Consider the following 9,965-nt stretch of genomic DNA (forward strand, 5'->3'; position numbering starts at 1 on the left):
ATAGGGTGGACCTTCTGTTCCAGAGACACCAGTTGGTCCCAATCCTTCGCACTCTGGCCTGCTTGTAGGGTGGAGATTCCATGCTGGGAAGGGCAGGTCACAAAGACCAGAGGCCCCCCCCCCTCCAGGGACCCACTCAGACAGCAGGGGAATCACACCAAGAGTGTGGAGTTCTGCCCGTGGGGCGAGGCAGGCCACAGGCACAGCCTGGCTTTGACTTAAGGGCCCACCAGGCCTTGGGGACCTTTCCACATGATAGCACTGCGGCCTAGGTCCCCCTTTCCTTCCTTCCCTGTCTCCTCACGGGGGTCAGATCTGCATCGTGGGCTGATGGTTCTCCCCAGGCTCCTGGGTTTCCTTCCATTTTCTCTCACAGGCATTCTCTTACCCGGGTTTGGCATCTACTTCTTGGAGGACCTGAACGAATGCATGTAGAGCAAACTCTAGTAATTCTAATATATCTCTAATTTTAATATATCTTTCAAAGCCCCACATCTAGCTTTTGATACACATCTTATCTGTGCCACTTAAAAAGAAATGGTTCCTAGATTTATATCAGGCAAAAGAGTTTAAAGTGTTATGAATAATGCACGTGCCTTTCAATTCGCAACAAGTTCTCAGCAGGTCTGATTTTCCTGACTTGATAAGAAACCCGTGAGGTGGCCTCAGCATGCCCAGGAGGGCAGTTTCTTCTCCTCAGGGAGAAGATTCATGGGAGGGGTCCGCTTCTTGCCTGGGCCTGCCCTTCAACACATCGCTAAGTCTCCAACTTAGATTAAAAAAAAAATTAAAATAAAAAAGTTCCTATTTTTCTACCGAAGAGAACAGAATGGGTGATTAAAGCGATTCTGGGAAAACACCACAGACTGAATGCCAGGTGAGTGTAACCACTTTTGCACTTTTGGCATAACCGTCGACGGCTTCTGTAGGTTTATGCCCGACTCCCATCTGCAAAGGAATAAAGGCGACACCAGCCCACTTCCTGCGGTCGCGGGAGGGCAGGAGGTGGCGAGAGGCTCTCGGAGCTGGAAGCAGGTTTGTGAGCAGAGGGGAGGCGACGCTCCAGCTCTGTGTCTCTGCTGCTGGCACAGAGGTACACGGCGGAGTCCCCCAAGCCCGGCGAGCGGATGCCAAGGGAAGAGAAGGAGTCAGTGCGGCTGGGCTGGAAGTTGCCCGAGGTGCCTGTTTCGTTGTTAAATTCCTGACCGTAGTAGTAGAACAGCAGCTTGGGGCCTTGGCTCAGCTTCTGTTGGTACCAGTACATGGCGTCATGATTCAGGTCCTGAGAGCAATTCAGGGTCACTGGCTGTCCCACGATGGTAACCTGGTATCTTGGGTTCTGGGTGACCACGGCCCCTGCGTGACCTGCAGAAAGGGAAGAAACACTTAGAGGCAGAGTCAGGCGGGAGACTGATGTGGCTGTCATCAAAGAAAGGCGCAGAACTGAGGACGTGATAGCTTTAATCAAAAATGTCCTTCTGACCAGGACTCACCCGCTCCAAGGAGACACAGGGCCACACAGTGGAGAAGCCTGTGACCCATGGCAGGGCCAGGACACGAATGGGGCCCCCGTCTGTCCCACACTCTGAGCTCTGGGTGGAGAGGTGGGAGCCCTGAGTCCCTGGTGTCCCTGATAGGTGGATCCGCCTGAGATGACAGGGCTGCTGTTGATGTCACCAGCGCAAGGGTCACCTCTTGGGATATTCTACACGGTTTCCTACTTGGCAGGGGGGCCTGGGCCTGGCTGGGTCAGGTATGAAGCAGATGTGGCATCTTCTTATCTGTCCCTCTTCCTGTATCTCCCCACTTTCATCCCGGCCTCTCCGTCTCACCCCTCGTCGCTCGCATCCTGTAGAGCAGTTCAGAGGCCCCTCGGCACATGAGCAGCTTTTGCTCAAGCCTCGCTCATAAACCTGTTGAGATAATGTCTTTATTTCCTTATGCACGTCTCTGATGGGTGAAAGGTGTCTGCCAGCCACTCTAATACAGAAATGCAGCCCTGGGACCCCTCTGCCTTCCTCCACTTTTCAGAGCCTATCGAGGAAATCCTCCACGACAAATGGCAATCGGTGTCACAGTAATGCCTCCTGGTGGCCAGCAGGACAGGGTCTAGAGCAGCCTTCCTCCTCTGCCCAAGAGATCTGAGCAATCCGGCCAGAGACACAAGAGGGCTTGGAAAAGTACCTACTCCCTGATTTTTTAAAAATTATTGGATTTATTGGGGTGACGTTGTTCTGCTCCTCCTAGAGCCATAGCCCTCAGGCCAGCACAACACGGGGCCCTGGCGAGGCTCACTGAAAACAACACGGCCCTGCGACACCTGGAGCTGGCCTCAGAAGCATGCAGGGCTGGCTGACACATCTCAACGTATCCTGCTAACCCACGTCTTTTCCATTTAAAAACCAGACCCGGTGGAGAAAGAAAAATGAGCTTTAATCTGCACTCACTGACCCAGCTATTCCACTCAAAAATGAGGCTTAAAAACGTATTCGGAAATGGATTTGTGCCGACAAAGGCAGCAAACTTATCACCGAGGTTGCCGCCACTATCGGGGAGCAACCTACACACCAGCAATAAATGCGTTTTTATTCACTGTTTTTCTCTCCATCAGGGAGACGTATTTAAACTACGGTAAGAAAGGACATGACCATGCGGCCGCAATCGGAGTCACAGTTCCTTTCAGATCAGAGCGGTGAGGTGGGCAAGAATCACACCGTGCTTTCCACCCGGGTAACACACACCCCCCAAACAGAAATGACGGACTGGGTTCTGTGTAAGGAGCCCCAGAAATCCCGCAGCTCACAAATGGATCACGGATACTCTTGCATTTCAAGAGTTAATTCTGGTCCTTCCCCCCTCTTCCTCCTTGGGCGTCGGAGGGCAGCAGAGGACGTGGTTTGGGGCTGTGGGTTGAGAGGGGAGGGGAGGGGTCAAGAATTTTCATCCTCTTAGAACAAAATCTAAGGCCTTAAAATGTTCCTGCGACATAATAGATGCCCAGTGCATGTTTTGTTTAATTATGTGCATTAATTAAGATGTCCCTGGGGTGCTGTTTTGATGAACCAGGTGGCTTTCTAGGACAGGTGACACGGTGTCCAGACAGCAGCCAGTGATGGCTGCCTGGGCAGGCAGACCCCCAGTTAGAGAAGGGATGGAAAGGATCCGAATATTTATGGAGAGTTCGAACACATCTAGAGAAAAGCGCATCTGGGTCCCCAGTGTTTCTACCTTTCTGGTTATCTGTATGTGTGTTTTGGAAATGAAAAAGTGGAATGTTACATGCAAGTCAAAATAACTAGTATTAAAAGTGAATCTCTAGGAATGTAAAATGCTACAGCCATACTGGAAAATAATCGGGTCGTGTCTTTAAAAAATAAGAATATGTTTTCCATACAACCCAGCAATCTCACCCCAGAGCATAAATGTATCCCAAAGGAGAATTTATGTCCACGTAGAATCCTGTACACAAATGTTTATACGTAGCCACTTGTAATAGTAAAAAAAGAGAAACAACCAAAACGTCCTCCAATAGGTGAGTGGCTGAACAGACTTTGGCACATCCACAACGTGCAATACTACTCAGCAATAAAATAAAATAAAATAAAATAAAATAAAATAAAATAAAATAAAATAAAATATAAAATAAAAAAGTAAAGTAAAATAAAATAAATAAAACAAGCAAGAATTATTGATAAATGTAACAATTCAGACCAACTCAAGGGCAATATGCTGAGTAAAAAAAAGATCAGCAATTGAACCTAAAACATTCTTAAAATGACATTATAGATATGGAGAATAGATTATTGGTCCCCAGGGGTTAGGGATGCTGTGTGTGTGCGTGTGTGTATGGTTTGTTGGGGAGATTTTGAGATGTTGCAATTGTTTTGTATCTTGACTTGAATAAAAACTGTGAGATCTGTCAGATCTCAGAGGGGAGGGGGTTAGAGGGGACAGGAAATTATCAACCAAAAAACATATATGCATAGCCCATGGACACAGACAAAAATGTGGTAAAGGCCTGGGGAGGGGCAGGGCTGGGTGGAGGAGGCAGAGGGGAGGGAACGGGGGACATCTGTAATATTGTCAACAATAAAAGTGACTTAGAGCTGCTTGCACACTTAGTGCCCATGTCAGTTTCCTAGTCTTGATATTTTAGTATAATTGTGGAAGATGCAACCAGTGGTGGAAAGAGGATGAAGGATACCCTGGGCCCCTTTGTTTAACTTAGCAGCGTCCTGTGAACCTACAATTATTTTCAAATAATAAGTTGAAAAAAAGGAGAATGTCTGAAAGTGTGAAAAAGCATTTTGTGACAATTAGGAACACAATTTGGAAAACTTATCATATGAAGGGTGGGAAAGGCTGAGCTGATCTGAGGGTGCAGCCCCGGCACCGGTTCATGGCTGGACGCTGAAGGCCGGGCCGGAGGCCTCCCAGTCGCGAGCTGAGATTAGCCGGCCCAGGTAACGGTCCTCCTGCAGCAGCAGCCTCGCAGTTTTAAGCCGAATCACGTGAGAGCTCAGCGGGGACACGAACCCTCGGCCTTGAACCCAGCCGCCCTTTGTGAGAATACGCGCGGGATGCCCGCTACCGGCCGCTACGCTCTCTTAGCAGGAGGTTCCTAATGCGAGGCTGTCGGTGGTTTCCGCTCCTGTGCTCCGCGGGGAGGGGACAACACCGAGCACGCCCTGCTCCGTCCCGGGCTGCGGAGCCGGCGGGGCGGAGGCTTTGTGCACAGCCAGGCCCCGGCTCTGCAGCGCTGTGGCCGAGCTGCTGGCGCAGAGGAACAGGGCCGAGTCCCCGGGCTCCGCCGCCTCGATCTCCACAGAGGACAGAGACTTGTTAAGCATCCGAGCCGAGAATCGCTCCTGGGGCAGCCCTGATTTGTCCAGAGGAGCTTCATTGAGGAAGGAAGCCAGAAACTGAAGTCCCTGCAGTGAGCTCTGTCTGTACCAGTAAACAGCGGTATGGCCAGAAATGGGCTCACAGCTCAGAGTTACGTGTTCTCCCCTCTTTGTCACCACGTGCCTGGGTGTCTGAGTGACTCCAGCGGCGGTGGGCTCTGTGGAAGTGGACAGAGTTGGGGAACAGGATAAGAAATGTAAATGGAATCAGAACTGGGACTATCCAAAATTGCAGATTCTTCCTTTCTGGGGACTCACCTACTCCCAGGAGACAAAGGGCCACGCAGCAGAGGAGCCTGGTGGCCATGGCAGGCTGGGGCCGCAGGAGGCTTCAGCCAGAGGAGGCCTTATGGGCAGGAACAGAGGGGAGGGCTTCCGTTCCTCTGGTCTCCACAAGGTGGAGAGTGGCCTGGCAGTGACATTGCTCCCTGTCACTGCTCACAGGACCTCCTCCCAGAGGTGAATATTCTTCAACCAGAGAGATCACCGGAAATAGGTCATAACCATCCTGGGATGTGGCCCCAGCTCCAAGGGCTCTCTCTGGTGATAAAAACTAGGCATCTCTCTGATTTTAGCCACTGCTTACTACTCTGGCTTTGCACCACTCTTTTCTTCACATCTGTGAATTTTCCTGTTTCTTTTTTTTTAAATATATCTTTATTGATTTCAGAGAGAGGAAAAGAGAGGGAGAGAGAAAGCTAGAAACATCAATGATGAGAGAGTCATTGATCGGCTGCAGCCCACAACCCGGGCATGTGCCCTGATCACCTGGATCCTAGGTCGACGCTTAACCGCTGAGCCACGCCCGGCCGGGCTCCTGTTTCTTTTTAAGACCTCCTATGGCCTGGAAGAATTTGGGGGAGGAAGATTTTACAAATTAACTTGGTAATAAGTGAAGCAAACTTATATATAACACAAAGCTACACATCACCCGCCCTGGCCTTCCTCCAACCCCACTTTCTTGAATTACCAGTAAGAAGATCTTGATCTATAACCTTCCATAGATTCATCCTGCATGTGAATTTGTAGTAAAAAATGGCACATAGAGAAGACATCATTTTTGTTTTTACCAAAATAAACTCACCCTCTATGCATTATCTTGTAACTTCTAAAATTTAACAAAATACGTGAGTAGTTCTACATGTCAGCAGATGTAAACCTACCTCTATTTGCCCGCTTTATTTATTGATATAAATGTTTTCCCATAAACAGGATCAGATCATATATTTGAGCTTTATTATTTAGTTATCGTTTGGTCACAAAGTTTCTGGTATTTAATACAAAAGACACCAATACACCAGGTTGAGGAAACGCATCCTGTTACTGTAGGCAGGCTGTTCTGTTGGCCAGTCCCTTTCCCTGTGCTCACCCGGTGGCTCAGTGGAGGGCTCCTCAGTGGCTGTCAGGGAATTGCTGAGGCGAGGGGCTGTGTCCCGATCGCTGTGAAAATGCTCTTGGTGCATCCAGGAAACCCCCCTTTGCCATTCACAGGTGCCCGGAGAGAGCTGGAGTCCTCAGGGCTGACGTTATAGTCTTAAAACTTAACCTGGTTTAGGCAACGTGAGCATGAAGACTGTGGCAGCTTCAGGCCCTAACCGGGCGGCGCAGTGGGTTGGAGCATCACTCCACTAGGCCAAGGCCGAGCTCCCACCCCGCCAGGGCACTTGCAAGAATCAACCAATGGATGCAAAAGTGGGACAACAAATCCATGTCTGTCTGTCTGTCTGTCTGTCTCTCCCTCTCTCTCTCTCTCTTTCTCTCTCTCTCTCCCCCCCTCCCCCTCTCTCCCTCCAAAAATATCAATGGATAAAAAGGTTTTAAAAAAGAACATGGGAGTTTAAAAGCTGTTCGGTATGTGGACTGAGAGCCAGGCCCAGGACCATGGGGGGAGGATGGTGCTGAGTGAGTGAGGGGGAAAGAAAGGAGCGAGGCCTAGGAGGAGGTGGTGACTGAAACGGGAGGCTTGGAAGGAGATTATTTGTCGTTCATTCCATGGTCTGCAATCATGGACGTGCACCTGGAAAAGACTGGAGGTAAAAGACTTATTGAAAGTGAGGAGGTCAAGAGACTGAGAGGCCAAAGCCATGTAGAAATTGTCTGCGTGACGATGCCGTCACCGGTGATGCAGGATTAGCAGTGGGGAGAAGTGACTGAGGAGAGACCCGATGGTGAAGGAGCCAGGGAGCAGCCACGGGCGCTATTCTAAGGCCCCGTGTGGGGGGCTGGGTGTGCAAGGGGGGAGAGGAGCACATCTGGGGGCCGCGGGGGGACCCGGGGGGACAAAGGGCGCGCTGAGTTCAGATAGAGGCAGATGCTCCCCTGGCCTCAGACAGTAGAAACTGCATGCTGCACTGTTTCCATCTTGAAGGCCAGGGCCACCGATTCCGAATCATTGTGCCCTGGTCATGCCCCTGACACACTCATTTCCCCCCTAGAGGGACAGGAAGACTCTCCGGGGGCCTGCGGCGGGGGGCGGGGAGGCTTTGTGCACAGCCAGGCCCCGGCTCTGCAGCGCTGTGGCCGAGCTGCTGGCGCAGAGGAACAGGGCCGAGTCCCCGGGCTCCGCCGGCTCGATCTCCAGAGAGGACAGAGACTCGCTGAGCATCCTGGCCGAGAATCGCCCCTGGGGCAGCCCGGTTTTGTCCAGAGGCTCTTTATTGCGGAAGGAAGCCAGAAACTGAGGTCCCTGCAGAGAGCTCTGTCTGTACCAGTACAGGTAGGTGTGCTCGGAAACGCGCTCACAGCGCAGAGTTACGTGTTCTCCCCTCTTTGTCACCACGTGCCTGGGTGTCTGAGTGACTCCAGCGGCGGTGGGCTCTGTGGAAGTGGACAGAGTTGGGGAACAGGATAAGAAACGTAAATGGAATCAGAACTGGGACTATCCAAAATTGCAGATTCTTCCTTTCTGGGGACTCACCTACTCCCAGGAGACAAAGGGCCACGCAGCAGAGGAGCCTGGTGGCCATGGCAGGCTGGGGCCGCAGGAGGCTTCAGCCAGAGGAGGCCTTATGGGCAGGAACAGAGGGGAGGGCTTCCGTTCCTCTGGTCTCCACAAGGTGGAGAGTGGCCTGGCAGTGACATTGCTCCCTGTCACTGCTCATTGGAAAGCCTCGCAAAGGTAAACATTCTTAGACCAGAGAGATCACCGGAAATAGGTCATAACCATCCTGGGATGTGGCCCAGCTCCAAGGGCTCTCTCCGGTGATAAAAGCCAGGCATCTCTCTGATTTTAGCCACCGCTTACTGCTCTGGCTTTGCACCACTCTTTTCTTCATATCTGAGAATTTTCCTGGTTTTTTTTTTAAGATCTCCCATGCCCTGGAAGAATTTGGGGGAGGAATATTTTACAGACTACCGTGGTAATAAGTGAGGCAAATTTATATATAACACAAAGCTACACATCACCCGCCCTGGCCTTCCTCCAATCCCACTTTCTTAAATTACCAGTAAGAAGATCTTGATCTATAACCTTCCATAGATTCGTCCTGCATGTGAATTTGTAGGAAAAATGGCACATAGAGAGGACATCATTTTTGTTTTTATCAAAATAAACTCACCCTCTACGCATTATCTTGTAACTTGTAAAATGTAACAAAATATGTGAATTGTTCTACATGTCAGCAGATGTAAACCTACCTCTATGTGGTGTCGTGGTAGGGCAACCTAGCATGAGGTGGCTAAATATTTTGTGAACTCACCTCCTCTGAGGAGCCAAAGGGCCTCACAGCAGAGGGCCCGGGTTCCCATGACAAAGTGTGGGAGACGTGGAATAACCCTGCCTGGGGCCCTTGTGAGCATGAGTGGGGACGTGCATTTTGGGGTATTTTATCTCTGCAAGAGGCTTCTGTGAGGGACGTCACTGAATGATCCACCCCCCCACCCCCAAGGCAGGAGCTCCCTTCCCAGAAGAAGGCTGCGTCTCTCGGGGAGGATTCCAGCAGCACTGGGCTCAGCTGTAACTGGCCTGGGCTACAGGTTCCTGCAGCTAGAGGTTCCCTGCCGGTATTACCCCCGCATAATGCCTCCTCTATACTCTATTTTATATCGAGCCTGCCAACCATCTCCGTTTGAATCCCCAACTCCAAGTGTTCAAAGAGGAATTCACTGTCTCTTCGCAAGCCCGCTGCTCTGAAGCTCACACGCCTCTCCTTGGTGGCTCGATGCTGCTGGTCACATACACACTCAAAATCACCCATCAGGCGCCTACGAGGTGGGCTCTACGCGCTGCATGAAAAGCGAGACTATCTCCTGCACTGGCAGGGCTTCGGGGCTGAATTCATGCCCCGAGAACTGAATGTGAATGCTCTTATTTGCGGGGAAAGACCTCTCTGACTTGATTTACCTTTGAATTCTCTTAAATTCTCAGGGCCCATAGCATATAATTCTATTTCTCACCCCTGTCCTGGGGAATAAGCAGAGGGTTTTGTTGGTCTTGAAGTTTTGCAAGCAAATCTGCCGTTGGGTTAAATCCCATTCTCACTCCTAGAAAAGCTCAGTGGCTTTCGTCGTTAGCACATGGCCCTTTCCCTGTAAGAGGGGGGGATGCCGCAAACCCACTTCCTCTCATGGCAGAGGTCGGGGGGAGCTGAGAGAAACCTGTTTCTTTCTTGGGTTGCCCTAAAAAGTTGTGTCAATTAACTCGCATGTTAACCAAGGAGAAAGTCCCGTTTAAGTCCGTGTTTTGTGGTTAGCACAGAGACATGCTGCTGAGGCTCCCAAACTGGGGGGCACAGGCCAATTTTAAAAAGCAGAGTTTGCAGCCTAGACTATGTGACCCAATGGACCTACTGCCCTTGTTGGGTTTATCTCTTTGGTTACTGTTGAACCCAGGACACACAACTGTGGCCATTAGTCTGTTTTCAAAAACATCATTGTTGCTCGCCTGTTACCAGGCACCTAGGGGTGGGAGGCGGAATGATGGAGCCCCAAGGATGCCCATGTCTAACCCCGGGCATTGGGGATGAGTTTTCTTATATAGCAAGGGGGGATTTAGGTTCCAAATGGAACTAAGGTGGCTAACCAGCCGACCTTAATATAGGCAGGTTAGCCTGGATTTCCCCG

General features: G+C 50.6%; 1 gene segment (V, D, J or C); it reads right to left on the bottom strand.

Annotated features, from left to right (window-relative positions):
- Positions 1–7,335: 7,335 nt before the first annotated feature.
- LOC308562031 (T cell receptor beta variable 12-5-like) lies at positions 7,336–7,870 on the bottom strand. The segment is given in 2 exons: positions 7,822–7,870; positions 7,336–7,721 (listed from the first exon to the last, which is right to left on the bottom strand).
- Between the last annotated feature and the right edge of the window lie 2,095 nt (positions 7,871–9,965).

The sequence above is a fragment of the Miniopterus schreibersii genome (genome assembly GCF_964146895.1).
Source record: "Miniopterus schreibersii genome assembly, chromosome: 9".
Lineage (NCBI taxonomy): Eukaryota > Metazoa > Chordata > Mammalia > Chiroptera > Miniopteridae > Miniopterus > Miniopterus schreibersii.